The 13,531-nt window shown below is 47.5% G+C and overlaps 1 protein-coding gene across 3 annotated transcripts in view; it reads left to right on the top strand.

The window, feature by feature from the left end:
• Window positions 1–13,531, top strand: part of LOC144605433 (metabotropic glutamate receptor 4-like) — an 808,110-nt gene that overhangs the window by 367,585 nt on the left and 426,994 nt on the right. The window lies entirely within an intron of this gene.

Genomic DNA, 13,531 nt, shown 5'->3' with positions numbered 1-13,531 from the left:
ATGCTGGAGTAACTCAGCAGGTCAGGCAGCATCTCAGGAGAGAAGGAATGGGTGACGTTTCGGGTCGAGACCCTTCTTCAGACTGATGATTTTGAATTATCAGCCATGATCATATTGAATGGCGGTGCTGGCTCGAAGGGCCAAATGGCTTACTCCTACTTTCTATGTTTTTATGTTTCTATTGTATCAAACACGCCTTGTGCATGGGTTGCATCATGGCCTGGTTTCGGCAACTCGATCGCCCAGGAACGAAGGCGATTACAAAAAGTTGTGGACACGTCCCAGTTCATCATGGGTACCGACCTCCCCACCGTCAAAAGGATCTCTAAGAGGCACTGCCTCAAAAAGGCAGCCAGTGTCATCAAAGACCCACACCACCCCAGCCACACTCCCATTTCAATCCTGCCATTGGAAAGAAGTTATAATAGTCTGAAAACTGTAATAACCAGGTTCTGGAACAGCTTCAACCCAACAATTGAACACTACAACTAAACTCCAAACTGCCTGGGTTGCACTAGGAACTTTGGATTTTGTAATGTATTTTGCACTAGATTGGGTTTTTTAAATTTATTGAACTTTTTTGTTTGTTTGGTCATTATATTATCTATAGAATACTGTGTTTGCATACCCGTTGTGCTGCTGCTGTAAGTAAGAATTTCATTGTGCAGATGCTGATTTACAACCGAAAATTTACTTTGTTCCGTTTCGTTCCGTATGACAATAGAAGACTCTTGATCTTGACTCGTTAGACTTTTAGACATTAGACTTTAGAAATACCGCATGGAAACAGACCCTTTGGACCACCAAGTCCGCACCGACCAGCGATTACCCCACAAACTAGCAATATCCTACACACTGGACAATTTACAATCTTACCGAAGTCAATTAACCTGCAAATCTGTACGTCTTTGGAGTGTGGGAGGTAACTGGAACACCCGGAGAAACCCAGGCGCTCACAGGGAGAACGTACAAACTCCATACAGACAGCACCCCTAGTCAGGATTGAACCCGGGTCTCTGGTGTTGTAAGGCACCAACTCTACCGCTGCGCCACTTTGCTGCTCCAAACTAATAGTTCAGGGTTAGTGGTCCTCAGGTTTTGTTTTCACATGGCTACTGCATCCGACCACCATCAAGAAGGTCATTCCTCCTCCTTCCTGCTCCTGTTGGGCTGCAGATATCAAAACTTGAAGCACGTATCACCAGACTCAGGAACAGCTTCTTCCCTGATATCAGGCTTCTGAACAGTCCTTCCTTAAGTTAGGATACTGCCCAATTCACCTCTACCCCTTTGAGGACATTGGACTGTGTCTTTGGAAGTTGTGTACTACAAAGCTGAGAACTATATTTTGCACTGTGACTTCCCTTTTCCTTTACCTATTGTACTGGAATTTGAGTTGGTTGTATGTCTGTATAGTATTATCTGAGTTGATTGGTTTGCATGCAAAGCAAAGGTTTTCACTGTACACCTGACAATAATAAACCTACCTACCCACCTACATGGACGCATGTGAATGAGTTGAATTTTTGAAACTCAGTCTTTAGTTTAGTTTAGAGATACAGCTTGGAAATAGACCCTTCGGCCCACTAAGTCCACACCAACCATCCATTCTATCCTACACATTAGGGATGATTTACAAAAGCCAATTACCCGACAAACTAGCATGTCTTTGGAACGTGGGAAGAAAACGGATCACCCGGAGAAAATCCACACGGTCGCTGGGAGAACTTGGACGATCCATACAGACAGCACCCATCGTCAGATTCGAGCGCGGGTCTCTGTTATCGTAAGGAAGCAACTCTACAATAGACAATAGACAATAGGTGCAGGAGGAGGCCATTAGGCCCTTCAAGCCAGCACCGCCATTCAATGTGATCATGGCTGATCATTCTCAATCAGTAACCCGTTCCTGCCTTCTCCACATACCCCCTGACTCCGCTATCCTTAAGAGCTCTATCTAGCTCTCTCTTGAATGCATTCAGAGAATTGGCCTCCACTGCCTTCTGAGGTAGAGAATTCCACAGATTCACAACTCTCCGACTGAAAATATTTTTCCTCATCTCAGTTCTAAATGGCCTACCCCTTATTCTTAAACTGTGGCCCCTTGTTCTGGACTCCCCCAACATTGGGAACATGTTTCCTGCCTCTAACGTGTCCAACCCCTTAATAATCTTATACGTTTCGATAAGATCTCCTCTCATCCTTCTAAATTCCAGTGTATACAAGCCTAGTCGCTCCAGTCTTTCAACATATGATAGTCCCGCCATTCCGGGAATTAACCTAGTAAACCTACGCTGCACGCCCTCAATACCAATAATATCCTTCCTCAAATTTGGAGACCAAACTACACACAGTACTCCAGGTGCGGTCTCATTAGGGCCCTGTACAACTGCAGAAGGACCTCTTTGCTCCTATACTCAACTCCTCTTGTTATGAAGGCCAACATTCCATTGGCTTTCTTCACTGCCTGCTGTACCTGCAAGGTTCCTTTCAGTGACTGATGCACTAGGACACCTAGATCTCGTTGTACGTCCCCTGTTCCTAACTTGACACCATTCAGATAATACTCTGCCTTCCTATTCTTACCACCAAAGTGGATAACCTCACACTTATCCACATTAAACTGCATCTGTCATGCATCCGCCGTCTCACACAACCTGTCCAAGTCACCCTGCAACCTCATAGCATCTTCCTCACAGTTCACACTACCACCCAGCTTTGCATCATCTGCAAATTTTCTAATGGTATTTTTAATCCCTTCATCCAAGTCATTAATGTATATTGCAAATAGCAGCACCGAGTCTTGCGATACCCCACTAGTTACTGCCTGCCATTCTGAAAGTGACCCATTTATCCCCACTCTTTGCTTTCTGTCTGTCAACCAATTTTCGATCCATGTCAGTACCCTACCTCCAATACCATGTGCTCAAATTTTCCCCACTAATCTCCTATGTGGAACCTTGTCAAAGGCCTTCTGAAAGTCAAGGTACACCATATCCACCGGCTCTCCCCTGTCAATTTTCCTAGTTACATCCTCAAAGAATTCCAGAAGATTAGTCAAGCATGATTTCCCCTTCGTAAATCCATGCTGACTCGGAACAATCCTGTTACTACTATCCAAATGCTCCGCAATTTTGTCTTTTATAATTGACTCCTGCTGCGCCCCGGTTTGATTTTTATTTGGGCACAATATTAAGGTGATTAAATTAACTTGAAAATGTCTGTAGGTTATATGTCTACAGTTGAGAGAATCTTCCATTACTTAGGAAATCAACGAATATCAGTGACGAAGACAGAAGCAGCAGAAATGTGCCCATTGCAAATGCATCATTATCTACTTGGCTGCATCATTGTATCCTGGAGCTGTTAAATTCACCATTCTTATTTATGAAGAACTCACCGAGCCCTCAACTGGGCTAAAGGGAGATTATATTCCAGTGATAGTACATTGTTAAAAAAAAAGACTGTGAGGTGAAGGCAAAGACTATGAGAAGAGACAGCATATTTTCCTCTGACTGGTCACAGTCTTGGTGGTGGAAAATATCTGCAAGATTTTACCAGAGACGGGGCATGCAAATATTAACTGCCTATTCGGTCGAGCAGAATTTTTTAAAAAGCCATGGGAGGTTAATTAAAATGCCTCATCTCTTGCAATGCAGAAGGATTTAGGATTAAGGCAGATTTATTGCATCTTCTTTCAAAGGACATTTCTCACTTTACAACTATGTTAAAATATTTGTATTTCTGTTTTGCAATGTTTTTAAGTCATTATGTATTATGTATATTTCCTCCAAAACTTTAACTGACCGCGCTTTTGCGGTTGCAGCTCCTAGACTGTGGAACAGCATCCCTCTCCCGATCAGAACTGCCCCCTCCATCGACTCCTTTAAGTCCAGGCTCAAAACATATTTCTACTCCCTAGCGTTTGAGGCTCATTGAGGAGGCGCTGTGAACTGTTTGCGTGCTACTGTATGTTTTCATTTTTTTTTCTATTGGAACCTAATCAAATGTACAGCACTTTGGTCAACGTGGGTTGTTTTTAAATGTGCTATACAAATAAAATTGACTTGACTTGACTTGACTTAACTTGGCAGGACAAAGCAATTAAAGTCTGCTTGCAATGGTGCATGAGGGAAGTGAGGTCATTGAATTATTAACTTTTTAATAAATTGTTTTATACTAACTGTGCACATTGCGTTTACGGGCCTGTTAAACTGCTACAAGTGAGAATTTAATTGTCCTGTTATGGCGAGTCCGAAACTTGTTGGTTGTAAGAGGAGTTTATTGCAGCCGCAATATTCGGATACAGAGTTAAACAACAAGGTAAAGGACAACCAATACAAACTTACTGTCTTCCTTGAAGACTTCGCCGAACTGACTCAATCGGGCGCCAAACGCGCACATGACATCGCTGGCCAATCAGCTATGTCGCTCTCTGGACCAATCCCTATGGTCGCGTTCCCACGTGACCTCGCTGGCCAATCCGAGGGTTCGACGACCTGGACCATTCTCTATGGTCGCTACATGACCCCCCCCAGAACCCGAGGTGCAGAACCTAGCAGGGAGCCGGATTTCGCGACCATAACGAGTACGGAGAGGGACAGCCTGAACCACAGGAGCCGGAGGTTCCGGACTTGGCGGAACAGCCGGAACGAGAGGTTCTGGAGGAACTACCGGAACGGGGGGTCCTGGAGGGACTGCCGGAACGGGGGGTCCTGGAGGAACTGTCGAAACGGGGGGTCCCGTACTGAGCGGAACTAACGGAGGTCGGCCTCTCCTAGGGGTTTGACCGACCAGGACTGGTTGATCCGGGTCCAAATGGGCAGGTTTGAGCCGGGACACCGAGACGAGCTCACTCTTGCCGCACATGTCTAAGGTGAAGGTAGCCGTTCCCTTACGTAAAACCCGGAACGGCCCTTGATAGACCCTCTGCAACGGGGCGCGATGGGCATCTTTACGCAGAAAAACAAACTCACAGTCCTTCAGGGAAGACGGTTCATGTACCATGGGACACCCATGACGTGAAGTCGGAACTGGAGCCAGGGAGCCCACCCGTTCCCGGAGAGATGCTAACACTGATGGGACTGTAGGCAGCAGGTCTGAAGGGTCCGGAAACAGATCTCCGGGTACTCGAAGTGTCGAGCCATATACTAGCTCTGCGGACGACGCACCGAGATCTGGCTTAGGAGCAGTCCGGATGCCAAAAAGAACCCAAGGGAGTTGGTCTACCCAGTCCGGGCCTTCAAGCCTTGCACTGAGGGACGCCTTAAGTTGGCGGTGGAACCTTTCTACGAGTCCATTTGCCTGGGGGTGATATGCAGTAGTAGGTTGTAACTTGGACCCGTACAGTTCTGCCAGCGCGGCCCAGAGGGACGAAGTGAACTGTGGCCCTCTGTCAGTGGTAATAACTGCCGGGACCCCGAAACGAGCTACCCAATGAAGGGCCAAAGTCCTAGCACAAGACGCTGACGAAATATCAAACAATGGGAAAGCCTCTGGCCACCGGGTGAACCGATCCACCACCGTGAGGAGGTGGGTGTAGCCCCGGGAGGAAGGCAAAGGCCCGACCAAATCCACGTGGATGTGGAAAAAACGAACAGCCGGGACCTCGAAATCCTGTACAGGGGGCTGGACGTGGCGCTGGACTTTAGCGGTCTGACAGGGCACGCAGGAACGTGCCCACCCCGCTACCTGTTTCCGCAGGCCATGCCAGACAAACCTCGCTGCTACCAAGGCAGAGGTGGAGCGGATGGACGGGTGCGCCAGCCCATGAATGGCATCGAAAACCCGGCGCTGAAGGGAGGGCGGTACTACCGGCCTGGGACGGGGAAGAGAAACATCGCACCAGACTTTCGTGCCCTCCGACCCACAAGCTACCTGGGCCAACTTCAATCCCGAAGTGGTGGACCGTTAAGCCGAAACGGTATCCGCTAGGAGCTGTGCCTCCGCAAGCTCCTTGGGATCCACTTCGCAGTCCACCGCCGAAATAGGGGGAAAAGCAGGTCTAGACAGGGCGTCAGCAACGGCATTAAGCTTACCCGCGACATGACGGACATCGGTGGTAAATTCGGAGATAGTGGTCAGGTGCCGCTGCTGGCGGGCCGACCATGGGTCAGACAATTTCAAAAAAGCAAATGTTAATGGCTTGTGGTCCGTAAATGCCACAAATGGGCGGCCCTCGAGGAAGTACCTGAAATGACGAACAGCTAAATAGAGAGCCAGAAGCTCTCGGTCAAATGCGCTATACTTCAGCTCGGCCGAATTTAGTTGCCGGCTGAAAAACGCTAAAGGCTGCCAACGGCCACCGACCTGCTGCTCCAGAACCCCGCCCACCGCCACGTCAGAGGCGTCAACCGTCAGGGCCGTGGGGGCGGAGGGGCTCGGATCGACCAACATGGTGGCGTCTGCCAAAGCTGCCTTAGCTGCTGTAAAAGCCGACTCAGCGGTCGGGGACCACAACAACTCTACCGGATTCCCTGCAAGGCATTGGAAGAGTGGGCGCATGACTCGCGCAGCTGCCGGAACGAACCTATGGTAGAAATTAACCATGCCTACGAACTCCTGTAGCCCTTTTACTGTGGTGGGCCTGGGAAATGCCCGGATAGCCTCCACCTTTTCGGGCAAAGGGGAGGCGCCGGCAGGGGTAATTCTGTGCCCTAGAAAATCAAGAGCAGGAAGGCCGAATTGACATTTGGAGGGTTGGATTATGAGCCCGTGGTCTTGGAGCCGCTGGAACACGGTCCGCAAATGGGCCTGGTGTTCCTGCACGGAGGGGCTGGCTACCAGGATGTCGTCTAAATAAATAAACAAAAACGGTAAACCCCGGCCCACGCGGTCCATCAGTCGCTGGAAAGCCTGTGCCGCGTTCTTTAAACCGAAAGGCATACGCAACCATTCAAACAACCCGAACGGAGTAATTGTTGCAGTTTTCTGTATGTCCTCCGGTCGCACCGGAATCTGATGGTATCCTCGCACCAAATCGATTTTGGAAAACACCACCGCTCCTTCCAGCCCAGATGAAAAATCCTGTAGGTGCGGTATGGGGTAGCGATCAGCCGTGGTGACAGCATTGAGACGCCGATAATCGCCACATGGTCTCCACCCCCCAGATGCTTTGGAGACCATGTGTAACGGCGAGGCCCACGGGCTGTCAGACTGACGGACAATTCCCATTTCCTCCATTTTCCTGAACTCCGCCCTTGCCACCACCAGTTTGTCTGGCGGTAGTCTCCTGGCCCGAGCGAAAACGGGAGGGCCTTCGGTGCGGATGTGATGGACCACACCGTGCTTAGCCGAAGGCGTGTCAAAACGTTGGACGAGCAGCTCCGGAAACTCTGCCAGAATCGCAGCATACGAGTCGGGGGCCGCGACGACGGCCTGGACAGTAGGGCTGGGCGAGGAGGCGATTGTCGGAGCGACGTGCTCATCTTCGGCGGAGGGTCGGAGGTCGTTACCGCGGACATCAGGAACCAGTGAAAAAGCCCAGAGAAAATCTGCGCCCAGGATCGCTTGTTTGACGACGGCTATGATGAATGGCCATTTCGTACGTGCGGAGGCCTAACACAAGGGACATCTTCCGTGTACCGAAAGTGCGAATTGGGCTGCCATTAACCGCGATGAGGGTGGGACCTGTCTTACCCGATCTGGTTTCGAGGTCGGTCGGCGGCACTATGCTGACGATGGCTCCCGTGTCTACCAAAAATTCTGTGTCCGTGAATCGATCATGGACATAGAGGCGCCGGTTCTGGCCAATCGTAACTGCCCCTATGTACGATCGGCCGAGGCATTTCCCGCGAAGGTACAAGGCAAACGACAGTTGCGGGATTCGTTACCCCATCGTAGGTGATAATAGCACCAGCTGCGCTTGTGCGGATCTTTTTGGCGGGCTTTCTGAGAATTGGTGGGAGACATGGCGCCATCTTGCCGTCGCTGTGGCGTGGTCACTGATGTCGAGACTTTGTTGATCGAACCACTCGCCTTGTTTTTTGCCGCTATGAGCGCGTCCGCTTTCGCTGCATATGCTTCGGGGTCCTTAAAAGAACAATCCGTGAGCAGCAGTCGGACATCCTCGGGAAGTTTCTCGCGGAATGCCTGCTCGAACATAGGGCAATCCGTATGCTCACCGGCTAGCATCATCATTTCGGCCATGAGGACGGAAGGCAGTTGGTCTCCAAGATCCGGTAGGTGCAGAAGTTTTGCCGCACCACCATGCTTATTAAACCCGAAGGTTCGCAGTAATACTTTCTTCATGGCCTCGTACTTGTTTTCCGCAGGTGGATTCACGATGAACCGCATCACGCGCTTGGTTGTGTCCGGCGATAGAGCGCTGACGAGGTAGAAGTACTTCGTGGATTCGTCCGACACCTTCTTTATATGAAATTGAGCCTCGGCGTGGATAAACCAAGCTTGCGGTGCGTGCGTCCAAAACAACGGTAGATGAACGCCTGCCGCGCTTGACTCCGGTGTGCCCTGCTCGGTCATCGTCAACGAGGCGTCGGGTTCCTGCTCAGTCGGTGATCGTCCAGATCACGTCGGGGTCACCAATATGGCGAGTCCGAAACTTGTTGGTTGTAAGAGGAGTTTATTGCAGCCGCAATATTCGGATACAGAGTTAAACAACAAGGTTAAGGACAACCAATACAAACTTACTGTCTTCCTTGAAGACTTCGCCGAACTGACTCAATCGGGCGCCAAACGCGCACATGGCATCGCTGGCCAATCAGCGATGTCGCTCTCTGGACCAATCCCTATGGTCGCGTTCCCACGTGACCTCGCTGGCCAATCCGAGGGTTCGACGACCTGGACCATTCTCTATGGTCGCTACACTGTTGTCAATAGATAGAACATAAAACAGTGTAGCACAGGGCAGGCCCTTTGGCCCACAATTTCTGTGTTGAACATGATGCCAAGACCCACTCCTATCTGCCTGTGCAAATCCATATCCTACCATTTCCTGCGCATGACAATGAGAGATACAGTGTGCAAGCAGGCCCTTAGGCCAACCGTGCCTGCGCCGACCAGCGATTATCCCTTACACGAGCACTATCCTACACACTAGGGCCAATTAATCTACAAACCTGCACGTCTTTGGAGTGTGGGAGGAAACCGGAGCACCCGGAGAAAACCCACGCGGTCACAGGGAGAGTGTAAAATCTCTGTACAGACAGCATCCATAGTCAGGATCAAACTCGGGTCTCTGGCGCTGTGAGGCAGAAACTCCTCTGCTCTCACCTGTGCTGCCCTAATGCCACCAGCTTTCTTGTCAATGCAAGCTACATTCCAGCAATGATCGCTGATGCAACCACCTCAAGCAGCTTCATATCCTCCTCGTCCTAAATTCCTATCATGGTTCTCCTTTCTCTTTTTAATAGAGAAATCTTCCATTGATGACGACTTTGGAAGTCTCCAGTGTCCTCTTCATTTCCTCTGTCTTCCCATACCCAAATAGGTTTAATCTTTCAACAGGGGTGATTAATTGGATTAACTCCTAAATCGTTTCCTCTCCTTCATCAACTGCAGTCTTTGGCGAGGGTATGTCGAAGCCCTTTGGAGCCTGTGGGATTACCGTAGAGATTCGCTGCTGTCAACCCATTTTTGCTGAAACCTTTTCAGATCGGTTTGATTACCAATGCCAACGTAATTCGATAAGTGCATTTTGTGGTGATGTGCTACAATATTTACGTGGCTTGCAATAATGGGAATGCTTTGTTGCTGCTGATCCTTTGTTGAAAATTGTTATTATGTCTCTAAGTGAAGGATCGATTCACAAGCTGCTGACAGGGAATATCATTCATTGGAAGAAAACACATGTGATGCTCACAGAATATTATTAATCATTTTTACATTGCAATACGGGGGCATACATTGTGATATATATCCCATTAACTCACCACCTCAGCTGTTAATCATCAAAATTGCAACAACTCCCATCTGTTGACCACAACGGTTTAAGTACTTAATTTAAGTCAACCATTGTCACTATGGATTTCCTTTTGTTCAATGTGACAATTCTTCACTTCTACTTATTTTGATCAGCTTCCCTCCTCTGCACAGTATAGTCCGAAACTAAATAGCAAGCACCATCAGATCACAGTTCTTCTCAGGTGAATGAGGTTTACTATATTGTAGTATCAGAGAGAAAAGATCAAGGAGGATCTCAAGACCTACTTGGAAGAAAGCTTGACATCCCTGGTGACAAAAAGTTTCTGACTGTCTACCCTATCTATTCTTCTCATAATTTTATATACTTATATCTGGTCTTGCCACAACCTATCGTGTTCCAAAGAAAACAATCTTCGTCTGTCCAACCTCTCTAGGCAGCTAATAATCCCTAATCCAGGCATCATTCTGGTAAATCTCCTCTGCACCCTTTCCAAAGCCTCCATATCTTTTCTGTAATGGGACGACCCTAATTGCACACAACACTCCAAATGTAGTCTAACCTATGGCCGATAAAGTTGCATCATGACTTCCTGACTCTTATACTCAATGTCCAGAACCTTGAAAGCACGCATACTATACGCCTTATTTACCACTCTAGTAGGTTACAGTTGTGTTTCTACTTTCAAGAAATCATGGACTTGGACCCCGAGATCCCTCTGTATATCAATGCAGTTGAGGGTCATGCCATTAATTGTACATGTTCCACTTACATTTGACTGCCCAAAATGCAACACTTCACGTTTGCTTGGATTAAACTTCATCTGCCATTTCTTTGGCTATTTCTTTAGCTGATCTATGTCCCACTGTAGACCTTGACAGCCTTTCTCACAGTTCAAGATCCTAGCAATCTTGGTGTCATCTGCAAATTTACTAACCAACCCGTCTATGTTTACGTCCAAGTCATTTATATATATATCACAAACAGCAGAGGTCTCAGCACAGATCCCTGCAGAACTCCACTGGCCACAGACCTCCAGCCTGACTATTGTCCTTCTGTCGTACCCCTCTGTCATCTATCAGTAATCTTGTTCTGCGTCCATATGACTAAGTCACTGTTAATCCATTGCATCTTAATCTTTTGAATCAGCCTACCATGGGGGAAAGGTTGAGAGGGATATGGGCCAAACATGGGCAGGAGGGACTAGCATAGATGGAGCACATTGGTTGACATGGACAAATTGGGCCAAAGGGCCTATTTCTGTGCTGTATGACTCTATAATCTTGAGCAAGACACAAAGTGCTGTAATAACTCAGCGGGTCAGGCAGCATCTCTGAAGGACATGGATAGGCGACCTTTCGTTTTGGGACCCTTCTGAAATGTTGCCTATCCATGTCCTCCAGAGATATTGCCTGACCCGCAGAATTACACCGATATCACAAATGTATTAGTCCTTCCTTTAATCTCTTTACAAGTGGCACCTCCCTGTGAATAAGTTGGTCGCTGTATTAACACAGAAATAAGAATATGAAACCAATGGTTGAAATACAAATCCTAAATGTACAACATATCTTGAGAACATTGTGACTGGGCACACATTCATTACATGACACGGGGCTGGTTTTAAGTGTAAAAACAAAATTTTACATTTGACTTGGACATAATTGAGCTCACAGTACCACGATGAGAAGTTTGACCAACGGCCCTCATGACAGTAATGCACGGAGGTCATATTGGTTGTTATGTTTTACCTCTTTGCCAGCTCCCCAGTGAAATTGAATCGCAGAAATGTAATTAACTCACGGTCAAGAAAGTCAACGTTAACAGCAGGGACAAACTCTGAGATCACATTATTACATGTAGCATGCTATTCAGCTTGTTCTCAGAGCGATCTCATTTCCCTGTAACCTTTTGTTCCACGTAAGCTCATTTATTCTCCCACCGCTCCAGTGCAGCTACACGAGAGGTAATATACATGAGCAAAAAATGCTGGAGTAACTCAGTGAGACAGGCAGCATCTCTGGAGTGAAGGAATGGGTGGCGTTTGGGGTCGACACACTTCAACTGTCTTGACCCGAAACATCCACCCATTCCTCCTCTCCAGAGATGCTGCCTGGAGTTACTCCAGCATGTTGTGTCTATCATCGGTGTAAACCCGCATCTGCAGTTCCTTCCTACACATATACATGAGTATATTAACTTACCGACTGGCCTGCCTTTGAGATGTGGGTGGAAACAACACTTCCAAACACCACTCTCCCACCCGGCTGGGGATGTCAGCTAGAGCTCTGCATTTCAGGACCAAATGACAGCAGCTGTAAATTAAGGCCAGAGATGAATGCTGAGCTCAAACTTGTTTCTTATTACAGCTTAAAAAGACACCTTATTGAATGGATTGCCACCATAGCTATCCAGTAGAGGAGACAGCACTAAGTTCAAAAGTTATGGGAGCAGAAGTAGGCCATTTGGCCCATTGAGTTTACTTTGCCATTCAATCATGGCTGATTCATCTTTCCCTCTCAACCCCATTCTCCTGCCTTCTCCCCATAATCTCTGACACCCGTTCTAATCAAGAATCTGTCAATCTCCACCTTAAAAATACCCAATGACGGCCTTCACAGCCGTTTGTGGCAATGAATTTCACAGATTCTCTTGCCTCTGACGTCTGTTTTTTCTTTGGTGGGGTGGCACAATGATGCCGTGGTAGAACTGCTGCCTTACATCGCCAGAGAACCGGGTTCGATCCTGACCACAGGTGCTGTCTGTACGGAGTTTGTACGTTCTCCCTGTGACCGCAAGGGTTTTCTCCAGGTGCTCTGGTTTCCTCTTATACTCCAAAGACGTACTGGTTTGGAGGTTAATTGTAAATTGTCCCCCGTGTTTAGGATAGTGTTAGTGTGTGGGGTGATCGTTGGTCGGCGTGGACTCGGTGGGCCACAGGCGCTGCATCTCTAAAAGTTAAAAATCCAAAAGAATTCCAGGAGTGGGCCTAAAGTGCTCTGAACATAAATGTTTAGAAAATTATAGTGCCTGGATTAGGAGTGGTGATAGTTAAACTGAAATGATTTTGTCCAGTTGAACCATGGATTTTTTAAAATAAAATTATAATGGCTACAGAGTAATGTCCTGTGAATTCCAGCCAATCTGAATGTTATTATTGTGTTGTTGGTTTTACTTGGAAGCTGCCTATAATTTAGCCAGGTGTTATTCACGATGATAAAATATGAGATTGCTGAAAGTCATTGAGGGATTAGCTGGTGCAATTCATTAAATACTTAGCTCACATGCAGAAGTATACTTAACAGCTGAATGTTATGCCTGTGTTGATCATCACCTGGTGAGCAAAGGTCTGGAAAATGCCTTCGAAATATAGAGTTCTTTCAATGGAAAAGTTCATAAATAGTATTTGAAGAATAACAATTTATCGGGGGATGAATTTGGTTCATCTGATGAGTTCAGTAACACTTGGAAATGCTAACGAGAGCTTTCACGTTAAACCAGAATAAGCAGACATTTCGGGTTTTTCCTTGCCTAAGTTGTGGTATTTTAGAAATGCAGTATGCTCATGGATACATAATACGATTGCATTTGATGAGGTTCCACATGATGGGTTGCTCTGGATGGTTAGAGAAGATATATATGCATTTTCTT

Source organism: Rhinoraja longicauda, chromosome 24 (genome assembly GCF_053455715.1).
Source record: "Rhinoraja longicauda isolate Sanriku21f chromosome 24, sRhiLon1.1, whole genome shotgun sequence".
Lineage (NCBI taxonomy): Eukaryota > Metazoa > Chordata > Chondrichthyes > Rajiformes > Arhynchobatidae > Rhinoraja > Rhinoraja longicauda.
Note: the sequence above shows the minus strand (reverse complement) of the source record. Positions and strands in the feature narration are given on the sequence as shown.